At 41.1% G+C, this 19,654-nt stretch overlaps 1 protein-coding gene across 1 annotated transcript in view; it reads right to left on the reverse strand.

The window, feature by feature from the left end:
• FRY (FRY microtubule binding protein) overlaps positions 1-19,654 on the reverse strand; it is a 429,617-nt gene that overhangs the window by 377,122 nt on the left and 32,841 nt on the right. The gene's annotated exons all lie outside the window — the stretch shown is intronic.

Consider the following 19,654-nt stretch of genomic DNA (forward strand, 5'->3'; position numbering starts at 1 on the left):
TTTTAAAGCACCAAATCTTTTTTTTTCAAAGATTTTATTTATTCATTTGCGAGAGAGATAGCCAGTGAGAGAGGGAACACAGCAGGGGGCATGGGAGAGGAAGAAGCAGGCTTCCAGTGGAGGAGCCTGATGTGGGGCTCCATCCCAGAATGCCAGGATCACGCCCTGAGCCGAAGGCAGATGCTTAACAACTGAGCCACCCAGGCGCCCCTAAGCATCCAATCTTTCAGAAAATATTTCTGATGGCCCCAGCTCAGAGAGGTCTCCCCCACTCCTGAACGTCCCTCACATTTGTCTTTCTAATTTTCTATTAAAATTCCAACTTAAAAGAAGGTCACAATCTAAGTCGGTAGGTGAGTCTGGTAGTTTGAACTCAGAACACTTTTCCCCACAGCTAGAACTATAGCAACAACAACCAACCACGGTCGCCACAGACAGCGGTGATGGCTGTGCACTGCATGCCTTCAGGGCCTTGCTCTGTGCAAGGTCTGTGCTGACACTTATGAAGCGCATACCACGTGTAAGACACTGCTATGCATATCGCGAAGATCAGTTCATTCCTTTACTCCCCACGAAATCTTATTATTTGCATTTGACAGATAGGGACACTGGAGTTTTGAGATATAAACTATGCAAAGTTATAGTCAGTCAGCTGGGATCCAACTCAAACCCAGGCCTGCTTAAATTAATATATTAGATATTTGCAACAAAACCAGCAAAACACTAGGAAGTAATGCTGTTGTAAATAAAGCATAAATAATAAAATTAGAAGAAGAAGTCCTATGGGTTGGGTTACGCACTTGGTGGGAGCTCGAAGTAAAACAGTTGCTATACATGAAGTGTCCCCCCACCCCCACTAATAGAAAGGATTTGTCTCCAAATACTGAAAGATTGATACTAGGGTTTTAATCTGTATGTCTGCTCCAGAACAATTAAAAATGAGAGTGAGTGGGAAAAATACAGTACATTCTATATGAGTTTCTCAAACAAGACATCAAGAAATCCTACATTTCCAATTCAAATCAAAACCACACTAAGATACCACCTTACACCAGTTAGAATGGCAAAAATCAACAAGGCAGGAAACAGCAATTGGTGGAGGGGATGTGGAGAAAGGGGATCCTTCCTACGTTGTTGGTGGGAATGCAGGTTGGTGCAGCCACTCTGGAAAACAGTGTGGAGGTCCCTTAAAAAGTTAAAAATTGAGCACCCTATGACCCAGCCATTGCAATACTGGGTATTTACCACAAAGATACAGACGTAGTGAAGAGAAGGGCCATATGCACCCCAGTGTTCATAGCAGCATTATCCACAATAGCTAAATCGTGGAAGGAACCGAGATGCCCTTCAACAGATGACTGGATTAAGAAGCTGTGGCACTGGAGGAGATAATGCTAAGTGAAATAAGTCAAGCAGAGAAAGACAACTATCATATGATTTCTCTCATCTATGGAACATAAGAACTAGGAAGATCAGTAGGGGAAGAAACGGATAAAGAAAGGGGGGGGGTAATCAGAAGGGGGAGTGAAGCATGGGAGACTATGGACTCTGAGAAACAAACTGAGGGCTTCAGAGGGGAGGGGGGTGGGGGAATGGGATAGATTGCTGATGGGTAGTAAGGAGGGCACATATTGCATGGTGCACTGGGTGTTATACGCAACTAATGAATCATCGAACCTTGCATCAGAAACCAGGGATGTACTGTATGGTGACTAACATAATGTAATAAAAAAACATTAAAAAAAATCCTACATTTCCAAAACCCTGCTTAAAGAGGCATATCATTACTTAAACTCAATCCTACCACCCCATGAATTATTTGACCCTTTGAATAATCATAGTAAGTATAGCAAGAATGATAAAGGTGGGAACTAAGCATAAAACCATGTCATCGTAAGCATAATTTCATGCGGTAGGAAGCTTAATCTGTATAGTAAAAAGGTACATAAATTATAGGGGTAACTGGTTGATTAGACACAGTGCTTGTGTCCATTATTTGAAAAATACTGGCTATTAAGACCTTGCTTAAAAATGCAAATTCCTGTTCTATTGCCTTTTCTGGGAAAATTGCATTTAACATACCTCATTTTAATTTTTTTCCTCCAAATATAACTTCTTATAACTTTGAGTGCCCCTGAGAGTGAACTTTCAAAGAGATAAGTACCAATAAACTGTGGTGTCTCTGGACTTTAACATCTTCTGGAGATGTTTTCATTTGCCACTCACTTTTATAAGGACATTCTGACGTCCATTGTAACGGTAACCTCCGCCTCTTTGTGATTTTTAAATCCATTTGTCTTTCTCCTCCATCCTGACCCAGTTATTAGATGATGAGTTTGTCAAGTGTCTCAAGGATGCATTTTACTCCCTAGTATTAAGAATCTTCTATGTAATGAGCACTATGCTGGGACCAATATCCCTTGCCCTATCTTACAACAGATGCCAAAGAAAAAGCTTATTAAACATATGGATAATTCTTAACGTGAAAATTTAACAAAAAATAGGAAGATTTGGATAGGCAAATATTGTCCAAAATAACACCCATTCATGAAAATAAGTAGGAATGGGGATTTTGATAATGGGGGAAGCTAAGCATGCATTGATGGCAGGGGGTATATGGGAAATATCTGAACCTTCTCAATTTTGTGGTGAACCTAAAACTACTCTGAAAAATAAAGTGTTGTACAACTTGAAATCTGGCACTGTGATGCCCCCAGCTTTGTTTTTCCTTTTCAACACTTCCTTGGCGATTCATGGCCTTTTCTGGTTCCACACAAATTTAAGGGCTGTTTCAAGTTATACTACAAAGCTGTGATCACAAAGACAGCATGGTACTGGCACAAAAACAGACACATAGACCAATGGAACAGAATAGAGAACCTAGAGATGGACCCTCGGCTCTTTGAGCAACTAATCTTTGATAAAGCAGGAAAAAACATCCAGTGGAAAAAAGACAGTCTCTTCAATCAATGGTGCTGAGAAAATTGGACAGCTACATGCAAAAGAATGAAACTTGACCACTCTCTCACACCATACACAAAGATAAACTCTAAATGGATGAAAGACCTCGATGTGAGACAGGAATCCATCAAAATCCTAGAGGAGAGCATAGGCAGCAACCTCTACGACATCGGCCACACCAACCTTTTTCATGACACATCTCCAAAGGCAAGAGAAACAAAAGATAAAATGAATTTGTGGGACTTCATCAAGATAAAAAGCTTTTGCACAGCCAAGGAAGCAGTCAACAAAACAAAGAGGCAGCCCACGGAATGGGAGAATATATTTGCAAAAGACACTACAGATAAAAGACTGGTATCCAAGATCTACAAAGAACTTCTCAAACTCAATACACAAGAAACAAATAAACAAATCATAAAATGGGCAGAAGATATGAATAGACACTTTTCCAATGAAGACATACAAATGGCTAACAGACACATGAAAAAATGTTCAAAATCATTAGCCATCAGGGAAATTCAAATCAAAACCACACTAAGATACCACCTTATGCCAGTTAGAATGGCAAAAATTGACAAGGCAAGAAACAACAATTGTTGGAGAGGATGTGGAGAAAGGGGATCCCTCCTACATTGCTGGTGGGAATGCAAGTTGGTACAGCCACTCTGGAAAACCGTGTGGAGGTCCCTTAAAAAGTTAAAAATTGAGCTACGCTATGATCCAGCCATTGCACTACTGGGTATTTACCCCAAAGATACAGACACAGTGAAGAGAAGGGCCATATGCACCCCAATGTTCATAGTAGCATTGTCCACAATAGCTAAATCGTGGAAGGAACCGAGATGCCCTTCAACAGATGACTGGATTAAGAAGATGTGGTCCATATCTACAATGGAATTTTACTCAGCTATGAAAAAGAACGATTTTTCAACATTTGCTGCCACATGGACGGCACTGGAGGAGATAATGCTAAGTGAAATAAGTCAAGCAGAGAAAGACAATTATCATATGGTTTCTCTCATCTATGGAACATAAGAACTAGGAAGATCAGTAGGAGAAGAAAGGGATAAAGAAAGGAGGGGTAATCAGAAGGGGGAATGAAGCATGAGAGACTATGGACTCTGAGAAACAAACTGAGGGCTTCAGAGGGGAGGGGGGTGGGGGAATGGGATAGGCTGGTTATGCGTAGTAAGGAGGGCACGTATTGCATGGTGCACTGGGTGTTATAAAAAGTAATGAATCATGTAACTTTACATAAAAAACCAGGGATGTACTGTATGGTGACTAACATAATATAATAAAAAAATATTATAATAAAAAATAAAAATAAAAAATAAAGTGTTGTAAGTGATGAATCACTATATTCTACACCTGAAACTAATATTACACTGTATGTTAACTGATTAGCATTTAAATAAAAGCTTGAAAAAAAAATAAAGTCTTAATAAAAACATAAGTGGAAATGTTTCCAGCTATTTTGCTTAATACAATCTTTATCTCACCAAGGGCAAAGTGAAAATGTCCTATAATACCATAATTAGGCATTGAAGATGCTTTAGAATATATTTGCTATAATGACTGACTACAGGCAAAATGTTCCATGGTATTTAACTGTGGTATGATTAATTTCCTTTACTGGATCCTTGATTTGCTTAAGCCTTAACTTGTTCTTTAAAATGTCATGGATAGCGATAGCTGATCGTGCAGAGTGCAAAAGCTCCTTACTATAGCTCATTTCCCGTCCCCCCACGCGGGCTGCATGGGTTCCAGTGTGCCTGTCCTGTGACTTAGCAATAATATTACTGATGGGCAGCACTCCCGGGCCCAACTGATAAATACAGAGGGTGTCTGATTGTGTTGTTCTGACATCTCTCTGAGAATGTTATTTTTCTCATGAGAAATCATTCCCCATCTAATTTTCATGATTACAAAGTGAAAGTCATTCAGTTTACACTGACGGCTCAGCAGGAACCAGGGGGCACTGTTCCACCCCAAAGATAATGTACACATGCTTATTAAGACTATTAACATTATAATTGTAATCTCTGTTTCTTTTCTGGGCTGGCTAGACTCTCTCCAGGAACCATCCGTTCTTTTATGTGAGGCACTCAAGAGGATAATTGGCTATCCTGTCAAGACAGCCGATTAATGACATGTGGTTCCTGCTCGACATGGTTTTGTGTCCTTTGCTTGCACTCATAGTAAACAGAGAAAATAAAAACATTATAAAAAGGATGGATTTCTCTATGTTATTTTTTCTGGCAATCATGGACTTAATATTATGGATTATGTTTTACATAAAAATAGTAGAAACCTGATACATGCAATTTTCTCCTTATGCAATGAAAAGTAATAACTGCAATACGGGTCATTTTGAATTGCACTTATTTGAAAAGAGCAGTAAACACATCTTACACTATTTCATTCAACACTGCAAACAAGGTAGTACGTAAAAAAGATCTAAGCAGAAATTCTTCCTTATGTATTTTCTCTCACAAGCTAAATGACTGATATATCATAAGCATGATCTCATAATTGATACTGAAAAATAAGAAGTCACAGCCTTGGTTTCTTAACCTTCAAAGAAAGTTTCACATAAATGAAGGAGGAAAAAGAGAAAAGATAGGTTCACAATCAGCTGACATACAGAATCACGTAAAGCTACAGAAAGCTAATATTAAGGTATCTGTTTCAGATTAAGATTCAGAAACGAGGTGCCATGTTGCCACAGTGAATTCTATAAGATAATGTACCAGAGGAGTCAAGCTGGTGAATAATTGATATGTGCCTAAGTTTAGAAAAGCTCATTTCCAGGCTGTTGCTCTGTGACAGGCACAACGAAGTCTCCAATGAGCCAGTGATGGGCCTGACAACATACCAGCCGATGTGCCACGTTCCCTACTCCTAATCACAGAGAAGCATGTTACAGGCGGTGAAGAAGAAGAATGGCTTTATGTTAATTTATGAGGCTTATAGGAGACTGCTAATTAGGCACTAAAAAGGCAATGAAAAAGTGGTGCTCTGGATGCAGAGCAGTTTCATGTATCTCATGGACACTCCCAGCTGCTTGGTAAGCCATGTTACCCATGCAGAAATGTCGCAGAGGTTAGTGGCTGAGCACGGGACCCACCCCTTCTGCCTCACCTTCCGCTATAAAATAAGCCCCTCTAACCTTAATTTGTTTTGGAGATGTTTTCATCTCAAGTCTAAGTTTTAGATAAAGAAGTAGTACTTTTGATGCATCAAAAGCATAAAGCCTGCACCTCCCTCCCCCACCCCCCAGCTAAGTAGAGTTCTATTTTATTTCATGAGCAAAGGTATGGAGAGTGTCTTTGAAAATGTAGTGCCCTCTTTTGATATTTTGAGCAGATCAGGAGACCTGACAAGAAATCCCGGTCACAGGGAGCTTCATCTTCACCTGCTCCTACCTGTTGAACTGCATTGGTTTCTCGAACTATCATCCTGGGGCTAGAAATACGTTGAGTAGCCAAAGACAAGCAAATGGAGAATTAACTGTGCTCACCCTACCCGAAGTCCTGCCACGATCGCAAGAGAAAGGCCTGGAAATCTGCACTGTTGTGCTTCTTTGCATTTAACCTCCTTTCAACTCCGAGCCCTAAGGAAATGAATTGCCATATCTGATAGTGATGTTTTCCAAATGCTCTGGGCACTGCAGTGAGGGTTGGCATCTAAGAGGAGGCCCTGGTAGCCTTTCATTTGTGCATGCCAGCAGCAGCTGACAGGCTTGAGTGCCTGGCGCTTAGTGGGGGCTTAACTGTTTGCTTGTTTTACACCCATTCCATGGTTTTTCACTGGGGCTGTGAGCTGCTGTGTCCACTGAGCCCCCACACGAAGAATTCAGTAGTTAAAACGGCCACTGTGCAACATTCCGAAGCATTTCAAAGGGCTCTCCATGCTGACTTGCCTCAATTAATATGTAGGCAGATGGATATCTGCAAAAGATTTGGCCCTGCAATCTTACTTGAGCAGGGCCATTGCACCAAAGCACAGGCACACATTATGCACTGGTATAGGCATGTATTGTGTGTGTGTGTGTGTGGTTTTTAAAAAGATTTTATTTATTTATTTATTTGACAGAGCAAGAGAGCACAAGCAGGAAGAGCAGCAGAGGGAGAGGGAGAAGCAGGCTCCCTGCAGAGCAGAGGGAGCCCGATGTAGGACTCCATCCCAGGACTCCAGGATCATGACCTGAGCTGAATGCAGTCACTTAACCAACAGAGCCACCCAGGCTCCCAGGCATGTATTTTGAACAGCAGAAAAACTACATTAAACTGAACACATTTCAAAACAGCAACAGAAATTATTCCAGTATGAGCGGTGACGTGCCATTTACCTACTATCTGCGTATCACTGCTCCTGATTTCCTTCCTCAGTCATCTTGCAAGAATAAAAAAACAAAACAAAACAAAACAAAAAATCAAGGTTCACACATGGCACAACCAGTCAGAAGTGTATGATTTGGCCCTGAGGAAAGAAAAAAGCATTTGGAAGTGGCAGAATGCAAAGCAGCTGGGGCTGCTGTGTTGGAAGTGGTCAGCCGGGGGGGTGTGTGTGGGGGGGCCCCCTGAGCAGCAACTTTCAACCTTTACTTGGCTGCAGCCAAGCATGATGAGACATGCTTTCCACACAGAGCCCCCAGGACACTCAGGATGTGTGTAAGTGGGTGACCTGTACACACACACACACACACACGCTCATACACATAGACCTATATTTGATTACAGTATTGTTCGTGTGCAGGAGAGTTTTATGCACGAAAGCTTTTATATACATACGAAAATTAAAATATTTTTTTCTGTAAGTATTTTACTTATGAAATTTATACCAAAAACAAATTTCTAAATTAAAAAAGATGGACAGAAATAAAATTAAACCTACTTGGAAGAAACTTGTGGTACGAATTACTGTAAGATTCCCTCTTCTACTTACAGGCAATAATTATTTATATGACTGCACATCTGGGTAAAACAAGGCCTGGGCTCAGACGCCACAGGTGGGCAGAAGAAGCTCAGTTCCTCCTATACCTACCAACATCTGGAGTTTCGTGTCCCTTGGTGGGCTCCAGTGGAATTTTTCTACCACATATCTCATGGCATCCACTAGTTTACTTGGAAGCTGAGAGGGCTTTTGGGCTTGTAAAGGGAGCTGAACCCTTTCAGATTCAAAGTTATTAACATTTGTCTGCTGACAGTACCTTGACACAGACTAGATGGAGAAAAGAACAGAGGTGCCGGAAAGAGGAAGTCTCTGAAAGGCAGGAAAAGACAGAACCAGTAGAACTGCCTCTCCACCACGCACTGGACACTGACGGGATATTGGTCTTTTTCATGAAGTGACTTATTCTAGAATCTGATCCAAGGCAGATGGTGGCAGTTGGCTCCACCAGGGTGATGTTCTCAGGTTATGTGAGTAAAACAAGATAGCTGTGCCACTGGAGCTTTCAGGACAGAGTGCAGCTCTGAGGGAAGGCACATCTATTCTTGCCCCTTGAGGAACCACAACAGCTTGGGTGAATCAGCAGGACTTGGGCTGTGGCAACACCAGGGAGTTGCCATTGGGAGCCAGCATTGGTTCCACTGCACCACTTTTTTGTGTCTTTGAACTTCAGCTAATGGCAAGACCATACCCCTATCTTAACCGAAGCAGTGAACCGAGCAGCAGGACCCGCAGGGTTGAGTAGCTCCGCCCGAAACTCATCTTCATGGGAATGCCAGGGTATTCAGTTCCCTTAGGTCAATGGCAGCAAGAACAAGAATTTGTCACCCAAGAGGTTCAAGCAGCCTGGCTTTGGAGACTTCATTGTCTCCAGCTTCTGAAACAAGGCTGACACAGAGGGAACCGTATCTGTTTCCTTTTGATGGAAGCGTATGGGGCTCTCTGCCACCAGTGCAGATGCAACATTATGGATCTGCTAGAATTCTTGCTATGCTGATGGTGGGAGTCGGGGGCGGTGACAGCAACATCTGGGCCAGCTGTGCATTTTGTTCCACAGCAGGCAGCACAGACATCAAAACTGACCCCAGGACAACCGTTAGCACCTTTGTGATTTATTCAGATCATCAGAGATGGGGGATGGTGGTGGTGCCACGACGGCATGTCCTGTCCGGCACTGCACTTTGAGCAGAAGGGATGACATTGTTTGTACAAGCGAGCCTGGATACACTAGTTTCTTTCTTCCCTTTCTTCCCCGCCCCCTGGTCCATTTATCGATAAATATTTGTGCATGATTATGAACAAAATGCTGTGCTACTATAGCTTAGAAACTGATGATTATGAAATGGTTAAAGAGAAAAACACAAAAATCTTTAATAATGTATCCAGAAAGATATTTAAGGGTGGAACATGGGAGATGTGATAGAGCCGGGTTCACCCTCAAGACAGGTCTCTTCTGCCAAAAACTGGATCAGGGTATGAACCTTCCTGTTTGTCACAGCCCAAGAAGCAAGATGACAGAGAAGGAGAGAGAGACTGAGAGGGAGGAAGGGAGGATGAGAGGGAGGAGGGAAGGGAGGATGAGAGGAAGGAGTGAGCATTCCTGGCATAATAAATAGCTACAGCAGGTATTTCCCAGAATGTCTGAAACTATGTAGATAAATTTATGTGATAGAAGAACTTCAAAGTACAGTTAACGATGACTAGTTCCTTTCAAGTCTAAATCTGAAGCATCGTGAGATGGGGGTGTCTCCACAGCCTGCCACAGAGGATCCAAGGAAGCTTCAACTCTGTCACTGAACAAGTGAGAAGCGCAGAAAAGGATCAGCAAATCTGAATGATACACAAAAAGCGGTTCTGAACGGACTGGGATGCTATGACTTCTGAACAGAGCCAGCACAGCAAAAGGAACTGGGGGGTTAAGTGAAAAGCACTGTAAGGTGGACTATGGTGTATGATTTGCCTAGTTTTTTGTTGTTGTTTGTTTTTCGTTTTTTGTCATCAATAAGACATTTACTTGTTTTAAACAATCCAGATGCTGGCATTGTCCAGAAAAATTTAACAGATTCATTTACAATTGTTACAAAGTTGAATTGCTGAAATGTGTTCATGGAGACTTTTTGACTTGCATTAATGTTTTACATCCCAGCATTTATAGTAAAAATTCACACACAAATAAAAATGGAAAAACTGCCAATACCTGATTTCTAGCCCTGATTTTTCTACTTGCAATCATATATTTAGGTACCTTCTAACCCCATGGGGGAAAAAATCTAATGTTCAGAACTACCAATAACAGGAAGAAGAGAATTTTTTTTTTTAAGGAATGAAATGTTTTCTATCATAGTGGATTCTTAAGCATGATCTCCACATTTTTGTGAGGAAAACCATGATTCAAGTTTCCCCAGGTAAATCTTTACTTTTCTTTAGGAAATCTGAGCTGAAGTATTCCTACAGGTAGTTTTATAGATCCCCAAATTCCGGTCAAGGTGCAGGTGCTCAGAAAGGTCAAATCTGATCAGAAACAACCTTTCTTATTCTTGTCTGTGGGTGCTATACATTACTTTGGGTGCCAGAGAAAATATGCCAAGGAATAAGAAAGAAACTTTGTCTCCATGCCCCCAATTTGATAGGAAAAGTAAACACTATATAAATAATGATCATCGGACGTTAACACTGGTAAGTCCCATAAAAGAAATATGGATAAAGCACTGTGAACATTTGTTAGAAGGATAGATGCTTTCCAGCTGGAAGTAGAAGCAGGGAGAATTTGGAGGCCAAAATTCTACAGCCAAGAAAGGCTAAAAGCCTGGGTTTTGTAGTAACACGGCATGGATCTGAGTCTTGGCTCTCCCATCCCAGGCAACTCACTAAACTTCTCTAAACCTTGGTTTCTGCAGTCGATAAATACAGAGAGGCACAGTGAACGCATCGCTCAAAACTTACACGCGCTAGTTCCCTGACAGAACAGTCTTGCACCTGATAAATGTGCTCAATTAATATTAGCCGCCATTACTGTTACAAAAGAGGCCCCGCTGAGCCTCGCCTCCCAGGCCAAAGATGATTTTGATTTGTGGGGATGGGGTAGGGCTGAGACAGGGAAAGCCGTGAAAAAAGCCAAGGTATGAGGAGGTGAGCACGTGATGCTGCTCTTCCCATTTCTCCCCTCCACCCTCCCGCTCTGCTCCTTTAAAGCAAACGCAATGCTATGGTTGGAATGAGAAGTGCTGCGTGTCCTTACATGACCTCATGGCAGCTTGCTCCTCTCGCATGTGTGAGTGAGGGTGAGGGGGTGGGGGGGGGGAGAGAGAAAAGGCTTCAGATTCCATCCTTTGTGTACACGCGCATGCAGTCTTCAGTGACATTCCTACTGGGGCTGCGCAGGTGAGCCAACCAGTTCCCATAATGTAAGAGAAGACGCATTATAGGCATACCGCTCTGTCTTTGGCTCAAACAGGAAACAAGTGTTCATTTGCATAGCATCCCCTTTAGGCTTACACATTATGACTCTATTATGCTGGAATCTGGACCGGCAGGGCTCACTCTCTCCCTCCAAAAAGCTACAGGCTTAGAACAAGTGAATTTAAAAAGCTAGCACCTCTCACATTCTGGAATCATGTTCTCAGTGCCTTTCAGTCAGGTTACAGTTTGAAACCAGTGGGAGGTTCAACAAGGTGACAGCCTCCAACTTGAGGAAATCCTGACCCTGCGAGGCAGAGAGGACACAGTGTGAATTCAGCCAACACATGTGCTATCTGCTGCTCAGGGACATAACAATGTTGAGCTGGGATGGTGGAATAAACAGTTGCGGTTTTTTCCTCCACTTTCCCCCAACAACCTAGGTTTGGATAATTCTCAAAGCAAGTAGGAGAACTTCACAGGAGACTTTGAAGGCTCTTTGTTTAATCTGATTCAATTTATATCTCCTGGTGTCCACAGAGGTTCTGCTAGAGATACAACAGTGCCTATGACAGTCTCTGACCTTTTATGATTCACAATCTATTTGCAGACGCAAGACAACTAAGCACATAAATTATTAAAGCACAGTAGTAAAGATCTTAGACTCTGGTCCCAGATAGCTACTATGTGACATGGTGCAACTCTTTCTGTTCCTCAGTTTCTTTATCTTAATCTTCTGTGCCTCAGTTTCTTTATCTATAAAAAGATACAGTTGTTTTATATCATCAAGTTGTGAGGATTAACTGAGTTAGTATGTGCAAAGCACTTAGAACAGGGCATGGAACTGAGTTATTAGTTATTAATTATTTCAGTTATAAATAGGATTAGGTTTTAGGCCCTCAACATGTCGTACACAGACATTCTGTGGCCTCATGTCCTGCTCCTCTCCAACATACACCCAGGTGCCAGCCAAATCAGACCACTGCAATGGCTTTTATCTCTCCCTACCTTAAAGCAAAATGACTTTGGAGGCAGGTCGACCTTGGTTCAAATCCCACTTCCACCACTGGATAACATTTTTAACATAGCTAGTACTTATTATACAAAATATAACTAGTTGTGTATTTGTCTGTTTCCCCAAATTGACTGTGAGCCCCTCGAACGCAGAGGTCTATGATTAACTCATTTTTGTGCCCCCCACTGCCTGGCATGTGAAAATTGCTCAGTAAATGTCTATTGAAAGAAGGACTGAAAAAAGTCTATTGCTAGTGGAAGGAACATCATACAGTTATGAAAGCATAGGTGCATGAGGGGACAGCCTGTTTGACATGCATAGGGGTGTCCGAGGGCTAACATGAGAAAGCCAGGTTAGAGGCACGTCGCTTAGAATGGTGGATGCCAGGTCTGGGGTCAGGATTCAAAACCCAGGGCAGTAGAGAGTCAAGGGGATAAGTAACGAAGACCTAAACCAAACTAGAGGGCTGATAGGGTAGTGGAAAGGAAGGGCCAAGTCTAGGAAGCATGCAGGATATAATCTCAGACTTTATAGGACTTGGTAATTTGATGAATATGGGAGACAAGCTGGAGTCTTTAACTGCAAAGGGTATAATGGTGCCAGGAAAGAGTTTATGAAAAAGATGAAGCATTTTCTTCATAGTAAATCTGCTTTGGTAGCAATTCTCTTTTTTTTTTTTTTAAGATTTTTATTTCTTTATTTGAGAGAGAGAGCACAAGTAGGGGGTGGGTGGGTGGGGGGAGAAGCAGAGGGAGAGAGAGAAGCAGACCTCCTGCTGAGCAGGGAGCCTGACGTGGGGTTCCATCCCAAGAGTCTGGGTTCATGACCCAAGCCCAAGGCAGGTGTTTCACCGACTGAGCCACCCAGGTGCCCCTAGCAATTCCGTTTTTAAAAACTTTTTTTTCCATTTACAGAAATTATATATTTTTACTGTAGAAAAGTTACAACAGGGAGAAGAGTTATAAAGAAAATTGAAAATTGAAATTATTTGTAATCCGGCCATCTAGAGATAACAGTGTCTAACATATTGCTGATTTTCATTTAATCCTTTTTCCATGCATATATATAGATTTGCCATGATGCATTTAGTATCTCCAATAGTCTATCGATCACACGCATTTACACAATTACACATTACATAATTGTGCACAATACACACTGAACATTTTAATCGATATTCTTTGGACTCCTGATTTTAAATGTCAGCATTAATGTCACTGAAACCACAATTTAAATAAATAATTCCCCGTTGTTCATTTGGGTTATCCTTGATGTTTCACAACTGCTAATAATGCGGTAGTGAACATCCTCACATATCTTTACTGGTATTTCTAATTATGTCCTTAGGACAGATTCCGAGTCATGTGTATGATCACATTTAAAGCTCTTAGGATGTACGGCTAAATAACTTTCCAGAAAAGCTATATCCACTCTACTCCTCTCAGCGGTGTATGAGTGCCAATACTGAGGATTATCTTGCAAAAAATATTGCCAATAAGTAGAAAGTCTTCATCTCATTTTAGTATGCATTTCTTTAATTACTGAGAGAATAACTTTTTTCATACTAATTAGCCACTTATATTTCTTCTTTTGTAGAGAAAAATCATTTCCCTTTTTGATTACTGTATTGGGATAGTAAAGTTTTTTTATGATTGATTAGAGACATTTATTTTCGTATTAACCCTTTGTCTATCACATTTGTTACAAATCTCTTCCTAATGTGTTGCTTACATTTTTATCATATTTTTGATATGTAGAAATTGTAGTTAAATTTATCCTTTTCAATTTTCTTTTGCAATTATTTTGCATGCTTTTATATCTTGGTAGAATTTCCCCAAACTAAGATTTACTTTTCATCGCTATTTTCTTTTTTCGTTTTATGGTTTTGTTCTGCACTCAACGCTTTCCGTCAATCTTGAATGTATTTTAGCTCAAGATGTGACTGCAAGCTCTCAGGACAGTAGGAAGGATCTATGTGCGAGTGGCAAAACAGGCAAGGCATTGAGCTGTGTTCACTTTTCAAACATGAGGGTGGATAAACTGGGCCACCCATGATTTAGACCTAGCACAGAAGCTTATTTGCTTTCTCAGTTTCAGGATAGCATCCTCTTGGAAAATGAGACGTGATACAGTATGCGACAGAAAACTGAGAGCTGGCTTTCCAAATAACGCAAATTTCTAAAGCGTGAAAATATGAAAATGCTTATGCCTTTTTCTCTAATTGCTGATAGCAGGCTGCTCTGAACAATAGACATGCACAGAGCTCCCAAGCCCGGAAAGGTCACTTGAAGATGCTGCACGTCTGGGTATTGGTGCTGCCTCGTGAGACCAGATATCCTATTGCACGTGGGATTCTCTTCCCACCTCACTTTACTGTGAGAGCAAGAGGAGAAGAATCTGACTCCAAGGCCATTTCAGCACACGGAAGACTGCTTTGAAATAAAACCATCATCGGCACAAAGGCAACAAAGCAAAAAAATTTGCTCGGTGACTGAGGCAAATCTACCGTTTTAACTGAACCGGGCAACGATCATGCTGGGGCATCAGTTCAACAAGGTTCTTAGATATTTGCTAGATGACCAGGAAGTTTCTATCTCAATAATACATTAATTCCCTGGAGCATAATGAATTCAGCCCAGATTAATGTAGTGCATATACTTTTCTCATACATATTTCATTTCACCGTCTTAAACTTACTGGTAAGTTGTTTTCAGAGAGACAAAGACAATGCATGCGTGGGAAGTGAGGTACTAAGATATCAAGGGACTTATTAAGAGCTAGGTCTGCTGGTTCCCAGCTTTAAGACCTTCAAAAAATATTACCTTGAAAAATACTACTAACAGTCTGGGAGAGCTTAAAGAGCTCCAGGGCAGAATCTTAAAACCTTGGATAAGTCATTTGACTTTCTTGAATTTTTTAAGAATTATGCATTTTTATTTGTGCTAAAATATACATAACAAAATTTACCATTTTAACCGCTTTTAAGCATGTAGTTCAGTGGCATGAAGTATATTCACATTGGTGTGCAACCATCACCACCATCTATCCACAGAACTCCTCTTCTCTCCCAAAACTGAAAACTCCGTACCCGTTAGATGCTAACTCCCCATTCCCTCCTCCTCCCCATTCCCTGGAAACCACCATTCTATCTCCGTGAGTTGGACTATGCTAGGCACTGCATGTGAGTGGAGTCATATACTATTTGTCCTTTTGTGACTGGCTTATTTCACTTAGAATAATGTCTTCAACTTTCATCCACGTTGTAGCATATGACACGATTTCCTTCCGTTTTAAGACTGAATAATAGTCCATTGTATGTATATATCATATTTTGTTGAGCTATTCATCTGTCAATGGACAATTAGGTTGCTACCACCTTTTGGCTAGTGTGAATAATGCTGTTACAAACACGGGTATGCAAATATCTCTTCACAACCCTACTTTCAATTGTGGGAGGTATATACCCAGAAGTGGAAGTGCTGGATTGCATGATAATTCTATTTTTAAGTTTTTGAGGAACTGCCAGACTGTTTTCCATAGTGGCTGCACCATCCCCACCCGCAGTGCATGAAGTTTCTAATTTTTCTGTATCCTCAACAATACTTCCTCCTTGGGTTTTCAATTATTTATTTACCTACTCTTTCTTTCAGAACAAAGTTGCATAAGCTTCCATACACCAGATGCTGGGGCTACAGCAAGGAACGACACCGATTCTGCCTGCCCTCGAAAAGCCTGTAATCTGCCATGGAAGAGGGACACTGAGCAAATAGTTACAGGTAGGATGAACGCTTAAAAAAACAGGGAGTGCAGTCAGCTAGAGCAATGAAATCCTTTATCCCTGAGACTTTGCAAGTCTAGGTTCTATGAACATGTGATATTTTCTTTCTGGAAGGCACTAACTCAGGTGGCCAGAGCAACCAACCACTGAATTGATTCTAACATGGGATACAGTACCTACATTTAGAAACATTTTTCAAACACATTTGTATTTGTGAGAAGTGGGGATCCTTATTTATCTTAACCAAACTCTAACACAGCATGTTGCCTGAGCCAGAGAACCTCACATGCCTTAAACTTTGAAATGCTGGGAACAAAGGCCACAAATTGGCAGCCTAAGGGCCAGGCCCATATGATGTTTTAAAAGTTTTGAATTAGTTGCCAACACTTAAAAATTGAGAAATTGCCTGCAGGGCTCTGAATTTTTGGCCTCCCCCCAAAACTCAGAAACCCTGGCAGTACTAGCGCTAAGGTAGGAACTTGGCTGAGCTGAGCGGAGAGCAGCTCTGTCTATGTTAGAAGGGCTGCAGCTGGCCACACGCCCCACTGGGGCTCTGTCTCCATTCTTACCTGTTTGGCCCCTGTAAGCCTTTGGTCTAGAGCCGTGATGTCCAATACCAGAGCCACTAGCCACTAGGGCTACTGAGCCTGAGAGATGTAGCTAGTCTGAACTGAGATGTGTTCCAAGTATAAAATACATACCAGACTGCCAAAACGGTAGAAAAACATGGGAAAATATCTCCTTGATATTTTTTATATTAATTACATGTTGAAATGATAACATTTTGGATGTATTGTGTTAAAGAAAGTGTATTATCAAAATCAATTCACCTGTTTTTTTTTTTTTTACTTGTTTTAATGCGTCTACTGGAAATTTAGACTGACATCTATAGCTCACATTATAAATTTTCTATCGGATGGTGCCGCTCTAGAACCCTTTCCAGTTTAGAATATCTCTAGAACTTTTCTCCCCATAGGGAATTATCACTTGAATTGTGTTATATTAACTCTTTCTTATAATGCACAACTGCATAGTCCATTGATTAAGCGAGGCAACAATCCCAAAGGGGAAATAATTGATGATTTATATAAATGTAGCTCACATAAAAAAAACTGAAGTCATGGGCCTTATATCATTTTAAAACACATTTATTCCTCTCGAGTGGGTATACTAAAATAACATACCTACCATTGCTCTGAGACTATATTACTACTCCAATATTTAACTCCTATTTTCATTCACTGAAGGTATTTGGGAAGTTACAAAATAAATTGTTCATATTTGTTTATGTCACTTAATGCACTTTAAAATGAAATCTAATCTATTTACATAAACCCTTTCCACACTCTTTGTGCAAAAAGCTTAAAGACTGCTAGCATACTTGGCATTTCATAGGGGCCATTGATCTATGGTCTTATTGGATAAATTACTTTTTAAAAGTCTTCTAACTTAACTAAATAAATGAGTGACTTGAATTAATTTTCAACAGGTGTGGGATAAAGGACTCTCAGCCAAGACCAAGGGAATTACTCTATTTTTTTTTTGACAAAGACAACTACTTAAATTACTATTCTTTTCTTAGCAAATAAGATGTATTAAAATTAAGTAAGATTCTATTTTAGATGTGTAGAATACATAAATATTAAGCTGAGGGGCGTCTGGGTGGCTCAGTCGTTAAGCGTCTGCCTTTGGCTCAGGGCGTGATCCCAGGGTCCTGGGATCGAGCCCCGCATTGGGCTCCCTGCTCCACTGGGAAGCCGGCTTCTTCCTCTCCCACTCCCCCTGCTTGTGTTCCCTCTCTTGCTGGCTGTCTCTCTCTCTGTCAAATAAATAAATAAAATCTTAAAAAAAAAGATATTAAGCTGAAACATATGCTTCCTGATGACATTTGCTTAACACTCAAAGGAAAGAGAAGGATTGAGGAAATTTTGGAACAATTTAAGTACAACCAAACAAGGAAAACACAACTCTGAAGCAAAGCTGTATTTGGACTGTACTTTCCAATCTGCATATTTACATGGACGTAATTCATCTGGTAAGTGCCCAATCTCCCACTCTTCTTTACCCATGTAACTCATAGAGAAATTCCCAGGAGTAGTATCCAACTTCAATGGAGCACTATAGAAATTTATCTTTTTTTGGTCTCCTTTTTTGTTCTCCCTCTTTTATTTCCATAAATGATTTCTATACTCTATACAGGCCTGAGTTTCAAGCAAGCACATGGCAAAATAGTCGATTCCCAGTGTGAACACAGTGCCTTGTTCCATTATGTGTGAAGCTCTCATTGGAGTCGTTTCTATCTGGGTCATGGGACACAAAAGGACAGGCTTTATAAAATGGGTAAGAGGACAGATGAAATTCTGGGACAGAGCCAGTGAGGCCTAGCTATTAGCGGGAGTCTCATCCAGTAGTGGGAGAGAAGATACAACTCATTAGCTTTCACAGGCTTGGGGGAAATCTTGGTAATCGTAAAACTCCACCATTCTTCCACGATAAAAGTGTGTGATGAAAATGGTGTGGTAGGGCATACACTAACAAGTCCTTAGACACCTTTAAAAATGCTTCAACTTTCTACCTCTAGAGTTGTTGTTGTTGTTTGTTAAGATTTTATTTATTTATTTGAGAGGGAGAGAGCTGGAGTAGGGGGGAGGGGCCAAGGGAGAGGGAGAAGCAGACTCCCCACTGAGCAGAGAGCCCTCTGCGGGGCTCCATCTCAGGACCCTGAGATCATGACCTGAGCTGAAGGCAGACGCTTAACTGACTGAGCCACCTAGGTGCCCCATGTGTTGTTTTTTTTTTTTTTTTTAAAGATTTTTTTTTAAAGATTTTTTTTTTTATTTATTCGACAGAGATAGAGACAGCCAGCGAGAGAGGGAACACAAGCAGGGGGAGTGGGAGAGGAAGAAGCAGGCTCATAGCGGAGGAGCCTGATGTGGGGCTCGATCCCATAACGCCAGGATCACGCCCTGAGCCGAAGGCAGACGCTTAACCGCTGTGCCACCCAGGGGCCCCCCATGCGTTGTTTTTTAAACATATACGCTAGAGTGTAATGATGCCAAGGTGGCTTCTGTCCTGGCTTCATGGCCTGCCTATTTCATTCTCTGACATGTTGCAGGGGCAGTTGAATTTCAGTGTCCCTTATAGGTTAAAGAAAGGCTTTAAAGAGATCACAATTAAAACAAGAATCATGATGAAAATAGCAGGACAGCCTTGCACGTGGCAGGAAATATGCTAAGTCTCCCTGTGCACTTCAATAAGAATAATGTTTATGTCTCGCTAAATGGGAAAGAGAAATATCTTAGATACCTCTAAGAACCCAAAAGCCCACTGAATTTGATGTTGAGAAGGAAGCACTGCATTTCTGTATGAGAAGAGCCAACTCTTTTCTGAAACAGGCTGACAGCACAAACACAAGAAAACCTTCGCTCTTGCTTTTTAAAATAAGATATATGCAGAGCTGCTTCCTCCCACCTGACACTCAGGAAAGATTCTAAGGATTTCTACCTTAAAATTGTATCTGGTTTTCATTTGTGCCAGCATCAACTCAA

This window comes from Ursus americanus, chromosome 10, assembly GCF_024610735.1.
Source record: "Ursus americanus isolate L20-20 chromosome 10, mUrsAme1.1.p, whole genome shotgun sequence".
Lineage (NCBI taxonomy): Eukaryota > Metazoa > Chordata > Mammalia > Carnivora > Ursidae > Ursus > Ursus americanus.